The sequence below is a fragment of the Sceloporus occidentalis genome, unplaced genomic scaffold (genome assembly GCF_023333645.1).
Source record: "Sceloporus occidentalis isolate IW3139 unplaced genomic scaffold, rSceOcc1.0.p SCAF_2, whole genome shotgun sequence".
Lineage (NCBI taxonomy): Eukaryota > Metazoa > Chordata > Lepidosauria > Squamata > Phrynosomatidae > Sceloporus > Sceloporus occidentalis.
The window spans coordinates 268257764-268266102 of NW_028316982.1; the positions used below are offsets into that span (position 1 = coordinate 268257764).

The 8339-nt window shown below is 45.2% G+C and overlaps 1 long non-coding RNA gene across 1 annotated transcript in view; it reads right to left on the reverse strand.

The window, feature by feature from the left end:
- Positions 1–6178, reverse strand: part of LOC149320134 (uncharacterized) — a 12944-nt gene extending 6766 nt beyond the window's left edge. The window contains exons 1-2 of the long non-coding RNA XR_016280281.1: positions 6071–6178; positions 754–1162 (exon numbers count right to left, since the gene is read on the reverse strand). This is a non-coding gene — a long non-coding RNA (uncharacterized LOC149320134). The remainder of the gene's footprint in view (positions 1–753; positions 1163–6070) is intronic.
- Positions 6179–8339: the final 2161 nt, after the last annotated feature.

Here is an 8339-nt window from a genome sequence, read left to right on the forward strand (position 1 = left end):
GATTCAAAATGACCTGAACAGACTAGAAAACTGGGCCACAGCTAACAGAATGAACTTCAACAGGGAGAAATGTAAGGTACTGCACTTAGGGCAGGAAAATGAAATGCTCAGATATAGGATGGGGGACTCCTGGCTGAATGAAACTACATGTGAAAGGGATCTAGGAGTCCAAGTAGACCACAAGTTGAACATGAGTCAACAGTGCGATGCAGCAGCTAAAAAGGCCAATGCGATTTTAGGCTGCATCAATAGAAGTATAGTGTCTAGATCAGTGGTTCCCAACCTTTCTAATGTTGTGACCCTTTAATAAAGTTCCTCATGTTGTGGTGACCCCCAACCACAACATTATTTTTGTTGCTACTCCATAATTTTAATTTTCTTACTGTTATGATTCGTATTTTCATTGTTACAAATTGAACATAAGTAAAGCATAGTGATTAATCACAAAAATAGCCTCAGGGAATGGCAATGGCAAAGCCCCTCTGAAGAAACCTGTCCAGAAATTCCCATGATAGGTTTGCCGTGAGCCTTCGGCAAGAAGCCACACTCTCTCAGCCTCAGAGAATGGCAATGGCATTCCCTTCTCCTTTTGTGTCATGTCTTTTTAGATTGTAAGCCTGAGGGCAGGGAACTGTCTATTATCCCCTCTGTTGTAAGCCACCCGGATTCCCAGTGATTGGGCGGCATATAAATAAATCATATTATTATTATTATTATTATTATTATTAAATCAATCTCATGTATAAGTATTACCTTTTGCCTGATGTTACATTGCAGCTTACTTTCCTTGTTTTTGTCTGTATTGGTTGAACTTGTTTCAGACTTCTGGTTTGGATTGGAGTGAGGTACCATGTTTCCTATTTTTGTTGGATTTACTGCAAAATCTTGTGATCTTCCAACTTCTCTGTCATGCCATGGAAAGCAAGCAGGTTCCCTTTTCACATTTCAGCTGTGTCTTCCAATTGAGGCTTGTGTGGCGCACTGGTTGGTTAACCAGTGGGAATCTGATCTTCTCTTTCTTCTTCCGCTGCTGTTTCTTCTCTGGACTTTATGTTATTTTTGGGAAATATAATTTGGTTTTAATTTGGTTCTCTTGTAATGTTTCTGGATGTCTAGTCCCATCTGTGCCGTTTCTGCTGTGCGACGGGCCATCTTCCGAAGCCTGGAGTGGGGGAAAGGGGGTTAAAGAATTCCAGAAGTCCTTGTGCCAAGCCTGGGTTAAAAGGACAGAGATGGAGGCGGCCAGACAGACCCCTTGCAACAGAACAAGTGGGCCGTGGGCCTTGGGCAAGAAGCCACACTCTGAATCACTGGTCTAGATCAAGGGAAGTAATAGTGCCACTGTATTCTGCTCTGGTCAGGCCCCACCTGGAATATTGTGTCAAGTTCTGGGCAAAACAATTCAAAAAGAATGTTGAGAAACTGGAGCGTGTCCAAAGGAGGACGACAAAAATGGTGAAGGGTCTGGAAACCATGAAGCCCTATGGGAGCTGGGGATGTTTAGCCTGGAGAAAAGAAGGTTAAGAGGTGATATGATAGCCCTGTTTAAATATTTGAAGGGATGTCATATTGAGGAGGGAACAAGCTTGTTTTCTGCTGCTCCAGAGACTAGGACCCGGAGCAATAGATGCAAGTTCCAGGAAAAGTGATTCCACCTCAACATTAGGAGGAACTTCCTGACAGTAAGGGCTGTTCGACAGTGGAACACACTCCCTCAGAGTGTAGTGGAGTCTCCTTCCTTGGAGGTCTTTAAGCAGAGCCTAGATGACCATCTGCTGGGGATGCTTTGATCTGGATTTCCTGCATGGCAGGGGGTTGGACTGGATGGCCCTTGCGGTCTCTTCCAACTCTATGATTCTATGATTCTATGAGGACAAAAACCTTCATAAAACAAGTGGTGTGCCTCACAAATATGTTGGTGTACATCACACTTATGCCTTCTCACAGTGCAGAAATAATCCAGTTTGAGACCACTTTAACTACCCTGGCTCAGTGCTAAGGAATTCTGGAAATTGTAGTCTTGTGAGACATTTAGCCTTCTCTGTCAGAGAGCTCTGGTGCCACAATAAACTGCAGTCCCCAGGATCGCCTAGGACTGAGCCATAGTCTAGCACTCAAGCCACTACACCAGGAGTAGCGACTAAGAGAGCTCTCTCTCGTGTCCTCACTGGACGAGCCTGTGATGATGGCAGGACCAAGAGAAAGCCTTCTCCTGAAGATCTTAGGGCTCTGGTAAGTTCAAATGGGGAGAAATGGTTTCTCAAAGAGTCTGGACCTAAGGCATGTAGGGTTTTATAAGTCATGACCAGCACTTTGAATTGTGCCCGGAAATGAACTGGTAACCTTATAACTGGCCCCGGTCAGAATTCTGACTGCGGCATTTTGAACCCGCTGAAGTTTCCGAAGTGTATACCCCCAGCACCCCTCCAATGTCACCCCTGCCTGTTAGCAGGTTTGCAGCCTGTTGTTGGATTGACCACAAATAACCACAAATAAATAGCAACCAAAAGCAAACCAAGCTTGAGCAATCCCTAGAAGCCAAAACAATGAAACTGAACCCATCGTACTTTGGACACATCAAGAGTAGACATGGCATACTGGGAGAGGAGAAGACAATAATGCTGGGGAGATTTTAAAGGCAGTACAAAGAATAAGGCATGCACAGCACTCAACAGCAAGAAGCAAGGATGTTTGGTTAGGAATGGTCAAGAAGGTGATGCCACCTAGAGGAAGAAAAGCTGATATGCAAGGTATAATATGCACATTACAGACTGGGAAGAGTTTTTCTTCACAGCTAGTAAAGAGGAAAGTGATGGTGATAGCACAGTAGGAGAGTAGATGTTTGGTGTTATGCCACGGAGAACTTTTTCTCTGTATGAGGAATGCTGCACTGAAGTGGAAGGAAGACCCAGACCAGACAGAGCAGTGGATGAGGACAGGCATGCTGCATGAGAATAAGTGTGTTATTATACAGTACAGTCAGCAAATCTGTCCATCTATCTATCTTTAGTTTTTTTGTGGGCTTTTTGGGCTATGTGGCCATGTTCTAGAAAAGTTTATTCCTGATGTTTTGCCAGCATCTGTGGCTGGCATCTTTAGAGAATGCTGTCATGGAAAAGAATTGGGTATATATACTGTGTGACCCTCTTCAATTCAGCCAACCACAAGACAAAGTGAAAAGAGAATGGAAAAGCATGCAGAAAAGCAGAAAACAATGAGGAGACAAGCTCCTCATGCTCTAGGAGGGTCAACTGTTTATTCAGTGTTAAGTTTTGGCCGCAACGAGAAAGGCCTTCTTCGGGGGCTGGAAAACAAACACAAATACACATATATTATAATCATTTCAAAAACAGGACAACACTTTTGAAGAATATGTAGAATTTTGATATGGATAATATAGGTTTTATTTTAATGGTATAGTTCATTGAGCGTTGTCCTGTCTTTTTAATAATTGTTATATACGTCCATTTGCGTTTGTTTCCAGTCCTGAAGGAGGCCTTTCTTGTTGTGACCGAAACACGTTAGCCCTTTTTCACACTGAATAAACAGTTGACCATCTTAGAGCACAGGGAGCTTGTCTCCTCATTGCTTTCTGCATTTTATATAAGTGACACCATTTTACTACACCATTCTATTTAATGGGACTTGAGCATCCATGGATTTTGGTATCTACAGAGTATCTACAGAAACAAACCTCAGTGGATAGGAAGGGCACACTGTACTTCATGGGAGGACCACTCCGATCTTGCTTCACCTTAAGACCACCCATTTTTTGTTACCTGATCCTTTTAAGTGCAGATCATAGAATCATAAGAGTTGAAAGAGACCCCAAGGACCATCCAGTCTAAACCGATTCTGCCACTCCCGACAGATGGCTATCCAGCTTCTTTTAAAGACCTCCAACAAAGGAGACTCCATTACACTCCAAGGCAGCGTGCTCCACTGTCAAATAGCTTTTACCATCAGGAGGTTCTGTCTAATGTTTAGGCGAAATCCCTTTCCCTGTAGTTGGAATCCATTGCTTGCTCTGTGTCCTAGTCTCTGGAGCAGCAGAAAACAAGCTTGCTCCATCCACATGGCTGAACCTGCAGCCTTGTATGTGCACCCCTGCCATGCCCAAATGTGCTCTGCCATAGGGCTATGGCCTCTCCTGTACTGAGACAGACTGTGAAGGCAGAAAAATAAAGCTTATGTTTTCATTAGGGCTTCATCTTACATCATTCCCCCACCTAGCATGCCCAACAACTGTGCACTGAGCAATGCAGGGAAAGCCCCATACTTTCCCTACCTCTATCAGGCCAGAATGCACAGGGAAGCCATTGAAATGTATAAACACTTGGACAACCTGAACAGGAAAGAAGAAACTCTTAAAGTGACCAAAGTTTGGCTGCCGGTCTTGAAAAACACCAAAATCAAGACCCAGCAAATGTAAATGAAAACCAATCAGGGTGAGGGGGGTTTCCCAGCAGATGCATGGCAGGGGGTTGGACTGGATGGCCCTTGTGGTCTCTTCCAACTCTATGGTTCTATGATTCTATGATGGATCATGAATTCAATAGACCCCCTGAGGCCTTGCCATTGGACAACAGAACAATACACAGATTAACATGCAAGTCGCTTCCTCTCAGCCAACAGTATATATACCCCACTCTCTTCCATGACAGCATTCTCTGAAGATGCCAGCCACAGCTGCTGGTGAAACGTCAGAAATAAGCTCTTCCAGAACATGGCCTCATAGACCAAAAAAGCCACAAAAAACCTTTCCTACTTATGTTTTTAACCCCTATGTAAATACTGCTTTCAAAAGGCCTGGGAGTTGTAGTCCAGACTAAAAAAAGTTTCCCATGCTTTGTTGTTAAACTATAGTAGCTGCTATAAACACCTTGCTTCAACCAGGGGCCCAGAAGCTACAGAAGGATACAATTTCCAAAAACAACAGTCTCCCCCTGAGATTCCTCCCTTTTCGGTCTGAGGAATGGAGAAGAGAGTCCAGGCCTTGAGATCTGGGGGACGATTTTCTGCAAAATGCTAAAAATGGGGAGGGGACCAAAAGGAGAGGTAAATAGAGGACAACACCTTGTTTGGGAAAGAGTATTTGTTTTTTAAAAATTTAAAACATTGCACAGAGGCTCTGCAGCCTATTTGGTGGATTCTCAGAAGCTTTTGGGGCTGCATTTACACTGCAGAAATAATGCAGTTTGACACCACTTTAACTGCTATGGCTCAATGCTGTGGATTCCTGGGATGTGTAGTTTATTGTAGCACAGAGCTCTCTGACAGAGAAGGCTAAATATCTCGCAAAAACTACAGATCCCAGAATTCCATATTGCTGTGCCATGGCAACTAAGGTGGTGTTGAACTGCATTATTTCTGCTGTGCAGATGCAGCCTAGGAGATGCTATTCATCCTCTTTTCTGGGCAGAAAAGGGACAACTCTGGAAGGGGAAAGAGCCACAGAAAGCCTTAGGAGCCCCTGTTCTAGGAGAAAAGGCTCCTAGTTTTCTGAGGCCATTGGCTTATAGGCCCAAGTGAGTACTGTATATACTCATGTATGAGTCTAGAAATTTAGGTTTAAAAACTGACCCAAATAACCTGAGTCAATTTATCCATGGGTCTATGTAAGTACTGCATTTCAATGCATGTGTGTGTGTGTATAGAAGTAGAAGGGGGTCAGTGCTTCTAGGGCAGATTAAACTCTTGCCTTTCACCATAGTGAAAGGCAAGAGTTTAATCTGCCCTAGAAGCACTGACCCCCTTCTACTCTCTCATCCATCCAGCCTTTAGTATATGCACTAATAGTTGTTATGCCTGCTGGAATTTTGTAAGTTCTTTGGAATTGTTTTCCTTTACTTCATCTTTTACATCCTTTATTATATGTGCCTAAGTTTTACTCTCAACTTTTCCACGGGTCATATCAAAATCCACAATTTTGGCCCCAAAACTTGCCCTTGGCTTATATATGAGGTCGACTTATAGTCAAGTATATACAGTAATTAGTAGCCACAACAAAAACAAAACTTATATAATCAGCTTTCTTCGCAGAAGATGCTTGAGCAAAGAAAGAGCTCACCAACAGGTTCCTCTTATGTCTGCCATCCGATAACATTTCCAAGTGTTTCCCATGCAGCCCTGTGGTGAACAGACTTACAAACCAGCCAAAGGCCATACGCTAATCAGGAGCTGGCTGGGGCAATTTGAACTTTCCATGTGGCAGTTGGTTTTGTCGGTTGGAATTTTGACAGTTGAGAGGACAGATAGGGTTCTGTGGAGTCCAGTGAGTGGACATAGTTTTATGAGGTCCAGAAGGGAACTGAGGTTTAAGTCCAGTGTGAGGGGCTTACAACCTGATAGATACTCCGAGTTAGGTGTCTGTGGAGTCCAGGAATAGACAGTGTTCTGGGAGTTCCAGAGGGAACTGTTAGTTAGGGTTTGGCGATAGACCAAGAAGGTTCTCTTAGGCCCAGAGAGGGACAGCCAAATATTAGGAGTTTGAAAGTGGGAGACTCTGTGGGAACCAATCTCTGAAAGAGGGTTATGGTTCTATATGATCCTGAGGGGTTAATAGCCTGTGTGGCAGAGTTTTCAATAAGAATACAAAGTTTCTTCTGTAACTAAGTAATAAAGGCCCGATACAGACAGGCCAAAATAAAGCTGCTTCAGGTCACTTTGGAGGTATGCTGTTTAAATGATGCATGCACCCTAAGAATCCAGAAGCTGCGCTAAAGCTGTGCTCAGTCCTTAGGACTGGATCGTGGCTTTGGCGTGGCTTCCGTACACTTAGGACGCATGCATCATTTAATAATAATAATAATAAAGTTTTTATTTATATCCCGCACCTTCCTTCGATCAGGGCGGCTTACAGTATAAAATTTCAAAGAACAATACATACAATAAAATCCAAAATACATCACATATAAACAGTAATAAAAAATACAGGCAAAAAAGCCCTAAAGCCCTTCCTCTTGGCCACGAAAGAGGAGGGAGGCCCACAGGATTTTTAATCGGGGAATGCCTGTTGGAACAGGAAGGTCTTCAAATCCTTCCTGAATTGGGCCAGGGTGGTAGTCGAGCGGAGCTCAGTGGGCAGCGTATTCCAAAGGGCTGGGGCAGCAGTGGAAAATGTCCTCCTTGTGGTGGAGGACAATCTAGCCCCAGGCACCTTCAGTAGCTGCTGCCCAGATGTCCTGAGGGTGCGAGGTGGAATGTACGGGGAGAGGCGGTCCTTTAGGTAACCTGGACCCAAGCCATTTAGGGCTTTATAGGTAATAACCAACGCCTTATATTGGGCCCGGAAGCGGATAGGCAACCAATGGAGATCTTTCAATACCGGTGTTATATGGCTGGTCCTGGGAGCACCAGTGACCAGCCGGGCTGCCATGTTCTGAACCATTTGCAGCTTCCGAGTTTGATATAAGGGTTGCCCCATGTAGAGTACATTGCAGAAATCCAATCTCGAGGTTACCAGAGCATGTACAACAGTTTCTAGGTCCCTCTGGGCCAGGTATGGGCGCAGCTGGCGAATCAGCCGAAGCTGATAACAGGTGCTCTTGACCGTCGCATTCACCTGAGCAGTCAGGTGAAGCGACGAGTCAAGAAGCACCCCCAGACTGCGCACGGAGTCCTTCACAGGGAGCGTGACCCCGTTCAGGACAGGTGGAACCACCGCCATTCCTGGACCAGGGGAACCTATAACTAGTACCTCCTTTTTCTCTGGATTCAATTTGAGTCGGTTTTCCCTCATCCAGCCCATTACTGACTCCAGGCACGCCACGAGAGGAGAGACCCCATCCCCAGTCACTGCATCAGTTGGAGACATAGAGAAAATGATTTGGGTGTCATCAGCGTACTGATAACCCCGCGCCCCATGTCTCTGGATGATCTCTCCCAGCGGTTTCATGTAAATGTTAAATAGCATGGGAGACAGAATGGCCCCTTGAGGGACCCCGGTTTTAAGGGGCCTCTCGTCAGAGCACACGTCTCCCAGCTGCACCATCTGGGACCTCCCAGAGAGGTAGGACCGGAACCACTGCAGCGCAGTGCCCCCGATTCCCACCTCTGCCAGGCGTCCCAGAAGGATACCATGGTCTATGGTATCGAAAGCCGCTGAGATGTCCAAGAGCACCAACAGGGACACGCTTCCCCTGTCAATGCCCAGACGGAGATCATCGACCAAGGCGACCATGGCTGTCTCAACCCCGTAGCCCGCCCGGAAGCCAGTTTGAAATGGGTCTAGATAATCCGTTTCATCCAAGACCGCCTGAAGCTGGATTGCAACCGCTCTCTCGATCACCTTTCCCAAAAATGGTAGCAGCGAAACAGGCCGATAATTATTATGAACC